Source organism: Arvicola amphibius, chromosome 2, assembly GCF_903992535.2.
Source record: "Arvicola amphibius chromosome 2, mArvAmp1.2, whole genome shotgun sequence".
NCBI classification, from domain to species: Eukaryota; Metazoa; Chordata; class Mammalia; order Rodentia; family Cricetidae; genus Arvicola; species Arvicola amphibius.
The window spans coordinates 78,190,985-78,199,166 of record NC_052048.2 but is presented as its reverse complement, the minus strand read 5'-3'; the positions used below and the strand labels follow the sequence as shown (position 1 = coordinate 78,199,166).

General features: G+C 41.1%; 1 pseudogene; it reads right to left on the bottom strand.

Annotated features, from left to right (window-relative positions):
- Window positions 1-8,182, bottom strand: part of LOC119808081 — a 232,692-nt pseudogene that overhangs the window by 30,548 nt on the left and 193,962 nt on the right.

Here is an 8,182-nt window from a genome sequence, read left to right as displayed (position 1 = left end):
ATCTAAAAAAGATACTGAGGTATTATTATAAATTACCTATTAAAATCTTTATCCAGCATACATACACTCATTTACAGAAGAGTATTAATTCAGTAGAAAAAGCCTACAGTGTCAAAAAAGGTTCAAATATTATGATATCCATTTTTATATTGTATGTACCCGCATACTCATGGAACAAATGAATATATGAAGCTCTATGTAGAGTAAGAGGGTCAGACAAAGAAACACACCCTGAAACTGAATCCAGAACCAGTGAAAAACAAAATTTGACTACCCTAAACCTGGACCCAATGAGACACACCCTGACAACTAAACCAGAGCCAAATAAACACTCTTAGTCCCTGTATCCAGAGCCTGTGAAAGAAACACCCTGACCCAAAAATAAAACCCAAAATGTGAACGGGCCATTTGGAAAAAACACACATTGACCCTGAAACCAGATCCAAAGGAACACTCTGCCCTTGACCAACTGATCACAAATCAACTAATCCCTGAGTTCAAAGCCAACTAATTCCTGAGCTCAAACTCCGGTAACTCTCAACTTTTAAAACTGAGGCATCAAAATCTGATGACTTCCCTCCGTGAAAATCTTCTATCTGGAAAATCTCTGCCTGTATATAAGCCCTGTGCCTAATCAATTGGCAAGATCTCTTTTCTACCCTGGCAGAGGTAGCCAGTCTTCTAGATTAACCACCTTTAAATGAATCTTTTGAATGTGTATTGGGTTAAGACCTTTCCCTTGAGCAATGATAAAGTCCCTAGTTGTTTGGAGTAGAGAAGCAATGGACAACTCTGCTGGTAAACTCCCTTAAAGGAACAAAGCACAACCATTTTGTGGAAGACTGCTACATTTTTGAGGCAGTTTTCCCCTTACTTAAGTGAAGAAGTAGCCAGGTGGTATTGGCACATGCCTTTAATCCCAGCACTCAGGAAACAGAGGCAGGCAGTTCTCTGTGAATTAAAGGCCAGCCTGGTCTACAAAAGCTTGTGCCAGGACAGGCTTTAAAAATTACAGAGAGCCGGGCGGTGGTGGCACATGCCTTTAATCCCAGCACTCGGGAGGCAGAGGCAGGCGGATCTCTGTGAGTTCGAGACCAGCCTGGTCTACAAGAGCTAGTTCCAGGACAGGCTCCAAAGCCACAGAGAAACCCTGTCTCGGAAAAAAAAAAAATTTACAGAGAAACCCTGTCTCGAATAACAAAAGGAAAAAAAATAAACTAAAACCAAACAAACAAGTGAAGCACAGAAATAACAATTTGGTTTGGAACTGAGATGAAATAGACATCTTTGCTGGGAAACTTTCTAGTGGAACAGAACAGAGAAGCACTGGACAATTCTGCTGGAAACCTCATGTACGGGAGTGGATCAGAGCAGCAATGAATATCTCTTCTGGGAAACTCTCTTAGCAGATTGAAACCAGGCCCAGCTGTAAAGGCTTTCTTTTGGTGAGAAGAGGAATTGGTACATCCTCTGGAGGGAGCATTCCCCACTGGAACAGATTCAGATACAGCCTGACACTGAGGATAGTTTCCCCTCACATCTGCAGGTCTCTGGGATACATTGTCTTCACAGCTATAGGCATAGCCTGACTTCTGATAGTACAGTAGGTTTCTTTTTCTTGAGCATCCTACGTAACCAGGATACCTTCCCTTAACAACTTCATTTATAGCTGGAATTCTATCACTCAGGGTGTCTTTCTCTTCACAGATGCATGTACCCAGGATTTCTTCATTTCCCAGGTGTAGGTATAGCCTTCATTCCAACATTCCATGTACCTTTCTCTTTAGAGCTGTAGCTATCCTTCCTTCTGACAGCATACCTTTCTACTCAAAGCTGTAGGTATCCAGCATATTTTCCCTTCACAGCGGTAGGTATGCTGATAGTAAGGATACCATTTTCTTTTTTTTTCTTTTTTTATATTTTTTGGCTTATTTTTTATATTTAAAATTTCCATCTCCTCCCCTCTTCCTCTCCCTTCCCTCCCCTCCCCTTCACCCATACCCCCCTCCCTCCCTTTTCAGGACAAGGAGCCATCGGGGTTCCCTACTCTATGTTAAGACCAAGGTCCTCCCAACTCCCCCCAGGTCCAGGAAGGTGATCAACCAAGCTGAGAAGGCTACCACAGAGCCTGTCCATGCAGAAGAATCAAAGATCAGTGCCTTTGTCCTTGGCTTCTCTGTCAGCCTCCACCATCGGCCACATTCAGAGAGTCTGGTTTGGTCTCATGTTCCATCAGTCCCAATCCAACTGGAGTTGGTGATCTCCTGTTAGTTCTGTCCCACCGTCTCCATGGGTGAACGCACCCCTCACGGTCCTCACTTTCTTTCTCATGTTCTCCCTCCTTCTGCTCCTCATCAGGACCTTGGGAGCTCAGTCCGTGCTCCAATGTGAGGCTCAGTCTTTTTCTTCATCTATCGCCAGGTGGAGGTTCTATGGTGATATGCAAGAAATTCATCATTATGGCTATAGGAACTGGCCTTTTCAGGCTCCCTCTCCTCAGCTGCCCAAGGAACTAACTGGGGGCGTCTCCCTGGAAACCTGGGAACCCCTCTAGGGTCAAGTCTCTTGACAACACTCAGATGGCTCCCTAAATTAAGATATATGCTTCCCTGCTCCCATATCCACCCTTCCTGTATCCCAAGCATCCCATTCCTCTGAGCTCCCCCCATTCTCCCCTTCACGCTTTTCTCTCCCCATCTTCCCTTGGCCCTGTCTCGCCCCACCCTCTAGTTCCCAATTTTTGCCTGGCGATCGTGTCTACTTCCAATATCCAGGAGGATTACTACATCTTTTTTGGGGGGTTCACCTTATCTTCTCAAGGATCCCGAATTATAGGCTCGATGTCCTTTAATTATGGCTAGAAACCGATTATGACTGAGTACATCCCATGTTCATCTTTTTGGGTCTGGGTTACCTCACTCAGAATAGTGTTTTCTATTTCCATCCATTTGCCTGCAAAATTCAAGATGTCATTGTTTTTTACCGCTGAGTAGTATTCTAGCATGTGTATATTCCACAGTTTCTTCATCCATTCTTCCACTGAAGGGCGTCTAGGTTGTTTCCAGGATCTGGCTATTACAAATAATGCTGCTATGAACATAGTTGAACAAATGCTTTTGTAATATGATTGGACATCTCTTGGGTAAATTCCCAATACTGGAATTGCTGGGTCCTGGGGTAGGTTGATCCCGAATTTCCTGAGAAACCACCACACTGCTTTCCAAAGTAGTTGCACAAGTGTGCATTCCCACCAGCAATGGGTGAGAGTACCCCTTGCCCCACAACCTCTCCAGCAAAGGTATAATTGGTGTTTTGGATTTTAGCCAATCTGACAGGTATAAGATGATATCTCAAAGTTGTTTTGATTTGCATTTCCCTGATAGCTAAGGAGGTGGAGCATGACCTTAAGTGTCTTTTGGACATTTGAACTTCTTCTGTTGAGAATTCTCTGTTCAGTGCCCCATTTTTTAATTGGGTTAATTAGCATTTTAAAGTCTAGTCTCTTGAGTTCCTTATATATTTTAGAGATCAGACCTTTGTCAGTTGCAGGGTTGGTGAAGATTTTTTCCCAGTCAGTAGGCTGCCTTTGTGTCTTAGTGACAATGTCCTTTGCTTTACAGAAGCTGCTCAGCTTCAGGAGGTCCCATTTATTCAATGTTGCCCTTAATGTCTGTGCAGCGGGGGTTATGCGTAGGAAACGGTCTCCTGTGCCCATTTGTTGTAGAGTACTTCCCACTTTGTCCTCTATCAAGCTCAGTGTGTTCAGATCAATATTGAGGTCTTTAATTCATTTGGACTTGAGTTTTGTGCATGGTGATAGATATGGATCTACTTTCATTCTTCTACAGGTTGACATCCAGTTATGCCAGCACCATTTGTTGAAGATGCCCTCTTTCTTCCATTGTGTACTTGTGGCTCCTTTATCAAAAGTCAGGTGTTCATAGGTTTGTGGTTTAAGATCCGGCTCTTCTATATGATTCCATTGGTCAACTTCGCTGTTTTTATGCCAATACCAAGCTGTTTTCAGTACTGTAGCTCTGTAATAGAGTTTGGAGTCTGGGATGGTAATGCCTCCAGAAGTACCTTTATTGTATAAGACTTTTTTGGCTATCCTGGGTTTCTTGTTTTTCCATATAAAGTTGATTATTGTCCTCTCAATATCTGTGAAGAATTTTGATGGGACCTTGATTGGGATTGCATTGAATCAATAGATTGCTTTTGGTAGAATTGCCCTTTTTACTATGTTGATCCTCCCAATCCACGAGCAGGGGAGATCCTTCCATTTTCTGGTATCCTCTACAATTACTTTCTTCAAGGACTTAAAGTTTTTGTCAAATAAATCCTTCACTTCCTTGGTTAGAGATACTCCCAGATATCTTATGCTACTTGTGGCTATTGTGAAAGGTGATACTTCTCTGATTTCCCGCTCTACTTCCTTATCCTTTGTGTATAGGAGGGCGACTGATTTTTTGGAGTTGATCTTGTAGCCTGCCATGTTACTGAAGGAGTTTATCAGCTGTACGAGTTCTTTGGTGGAGTTTTTGGGGTCGCTTATGTACACTATCATATCATCTGCAAATAACGAAAGTTTAACTTCTTCCTTTCCAAATCGAATCCCCTTGATTCCCTTATGTTGTCTTATTGCTATTGCTAGAACTTCAAGCACTATATGGAAGAGATGAGGAGAGAGTGGACAGCCTTGTCGTGGTCCTGAATTTAGTGGGATAGCCTTGAGTTTCCTTTCCTTTAATTTGATGTTAGCTGTCAGCTTGCTGTAAATAGCTTTTATTATATTTAGGAATGACCCTTGTATTCCTAATCTCTCCAAGACCTTTATCATAAAAAGGTGCTGAATTTTGTCAAATGCTTTTTCAGCATCTAATGAGATGACCATATGGTTTTTTTCCTTCAGTTTATTTATATGATGGATTACATTGATAGATTTTCATATGTTCATCCAGCCCTGCATCTTTGGGATGAAGCCTACTTGATCGCAGTGGATAATTTTTCTAATGTGTTCTTGGATTCGGTTTGCCAGTATTTTATTGAGAATTTTTGTGTCAATGTTCATGAGTGAGATTGGCCTGTAATTCTCTTTCTTGGTTGAGTCTTTATGTGGTTTAGGTATCAGGGTAACTGTAGCTTCATAGAAGGAATTTGGCAGTGACTCTTGTGTTTCTATATTATGAAATACCTTAAGGAGTATAGGTATTAGGTCTTCTTGGAAGTTCTGGTAAATTTCCGCATTGAAACCATCTGGTCCTGGGCTCTTTTTGGTAGGGAGGTTTCTGATAACAGTTTCTAATTCTTCACGACTAACAGGACTATTTAGAGCATTTACTTGGTCCTGGTTTAACTTTGGTATATGGTATTTATCTAAAAAACTGTCCATTTCTTTTACATTTTCCAATTTTGTGGCATACAGGCTTTTGTAGTAAGATCTAATGATTCTCTGAATTTCCTCTGTGTCTGTGGTTATGTCCCCCTTTTCATTTCTAATCTTATTAATTTCCGTTTTCTCCCTCTGCCATTGGATTAGTTTGGATAGGGGTTTGTCAATCTTGTTGATTTTCTCCAAGAACCAGCTTTTTGTTTCATTGATTCTTTGGATTGTTTTCTGTGTTTCTATTTTGTTGATTTCTGCCCTCAGTTTGATTATTTCCAGTCTTCTACTTCTCCTAGGTAAGTCTGCTTCTTTTTTTTTCCAGAGCTTTCAGGTGTGCTGTTAAGTCACCAATGAGTGCTTTCTCCGTTTTCTTTTAGTGCGCACTGAGTGCTATGAACTTTCCTCTTAGCACTGCTTTCATTGTGTCCCATAGGTTTGAGTATGTTGTGTCTTTGTTTTCATTAAATTCAAGAAAGACTTTAATTTCTTTATTTCTTCCTTGACCCAGGTGTGGTTCAGTAGTTGACTGTTCAGTTTCCATGAGTTTGGGATTTCTGGGGGTAGCATTGTTGTTGATTTCTAATTTAAATCCATGGTGATCCGATAAGACACAGGTGGTTACTAATATTTTTTTGTAACTGTGGAAGTTTGCTTTGTTACCAAGTATATGGTCAATTTTCGAAAAGGTTCCATGAGCCGCAGAGAAGAAGGTATATTCTTTCCTATTTGGGTGGAATGTTCTATAGATGTCTGCTAAGTGCATTTGGTTCATTACCTCCATTAAGTCTTTCAATTCTCTGTTAGGTTTCTGTCTGATTGACCTGTCCATTGGTGAGAGAGGAGTGTTGAAGTCTCCAACTATTAGTGTGTGTGGTTTGATGGCTGCCTTGTGTTCTAGAAGTGTTTCTTTTACATAAGTGGGAGCTTTTATATTAGGGGCATAGATATTCAGGATTGAGACTTCATTCTGAAGGATTTTTCATGTTATGAGTATAAAGTGTCCCTTTCCATCTCTTCTGATTGATTTTAGTTTGAAGTCAACTTTGTTAGAAATTAGTATGGCCACACACACTTTTTCCTTAGGTCCATTTGCTTGATAAACCTTTTCCCAACCCTTTACTCTGAGTAGGTATCTGTCTTTGTGGTTGAGGTGTGTTTCTTGTAAACAGCAGAATGTTGGATCCTGTTTTCGTATCCAATCTCTTAGCCTGTGCCTTTTTATAGGTGAATTGAGTCCATTGATATTAAGTGATATTAATGACCAGTGGATGTTAACTCTGGTTGTCATTTTTTATTTGGTAGTAGAGATTGTGTGTTTCCTTTCTTTGAGTTGTGCTGGTGAAGGGTCGCTAGATGTCTGAGTTATTGTGGGCGTTGTTGGACTCCTTGGTTTGTGATTTTCCTTCTATTACTTTCTGCAAGGTTGGATTTGTGGCTACGTATTGTTTAAATCCGTTTTTTGTCCTGGAATATCTTGTTTTCTCCATCAATGGTGAATGCAAGCTTTGCTGGGTATAGTAGTCTAGGCTTGCATCCATGTTCCCCTAGTGTCTATAGCACATCTATCCAAGCTCTTCTGGCTTTCATGGTTTCCATTGAGAAATCAGGTGTAATTCTGATAGGTTTCCCTTTATATGTTACTTGACCTTTTTCCTTTGCAGCTCTTAATATTTGTTCTTTATTCTGTGTGTTTTGTGTTTTGATTATTATATGGCTTGGGAATGCTTTCTTTTGATCCAGTCTTTTTGGTGTTCTGTAGGCTTCTTGTACCTTCATAGGAACATCCTTCTTTAGGTTGGGGAAGTTTTCTTCTATAATTTTGTTGAATATGTTTTCTGGGCCTTTGAGTTGTAATTCTTCTCCTTCTTCTACCCTAATTATTCTTAGGGTTGGTCTTTTCATTGTGTCCCAGATTTCCTGGATGTTTTGTATTAAGAATTTGTTAGATTTGTTTAGTTCTTTAATCTGTGAATTTATTTCCTCTATAGTATCTTCAGAGTCCAAGATTCTTTCTTCCATCTCTTGTATTCGGTTGGAAATACTTGTCTCTGAAGTTTCTGTCTGTTTAATCAGAGTTTCCATTTCCAGTCTTCCCTCAGCTTGTGTTTTCTTCATTACTTCTATTTCATTTATCAGGTCTTGTACTGTTTCCCTTACCTGTTTGATTTCTTTTTCTTGTGTTTCTTGTTTTTCTTGGGTATCTTTGAGAGATTTATTTATTTCATCTACCTTTTTGTTTGTCATCTCCATTTCTTTATGGCAGTTTTTTACCTCCTGTTTAAGGTCCTCTATTATTTTCATAAAGTACTGTTTAAGGTCTGTTTCTTCTATATATTCTGTGGTAGGGTGTTCAATTCGTGTTGTTTCAGGATGTCTGGATCGTGGTGATGTCATATTGCCTTTCATGTTGTTGGAGGAGTTCTTGCATTGGCGCCTGCCCATCTCTTCCTTCAAATGGAGCCTGGAGGTGCTTGGTGTCTTAGACCAATCTTTGCTATGACTGAATCTGGTTGGATCTCCTCAGTGCGGGAGCAGGAGCTATTCCTTGTGGCACAGTCTGAAGGAGCCCGCACTCCCTTGCAGGAATCCTCAGACCTGCCTGGAGGCCATAGTCTGACCCAGTTGGGTGGATGGCCTTAGTACAGGAGCAGGACACCTGAAAACACTAGGGAAGGCTTGGGAGAGGCAGGGAGGTGAGAAACAAAGACAAGCCTGCAGAGGTAGCTGGGGGAGGGGGTCTGTGCTCTCTTCCAGGGCAGGTTGTCCCAGGGTCTGCAATCACTCACCAGTCCAGAT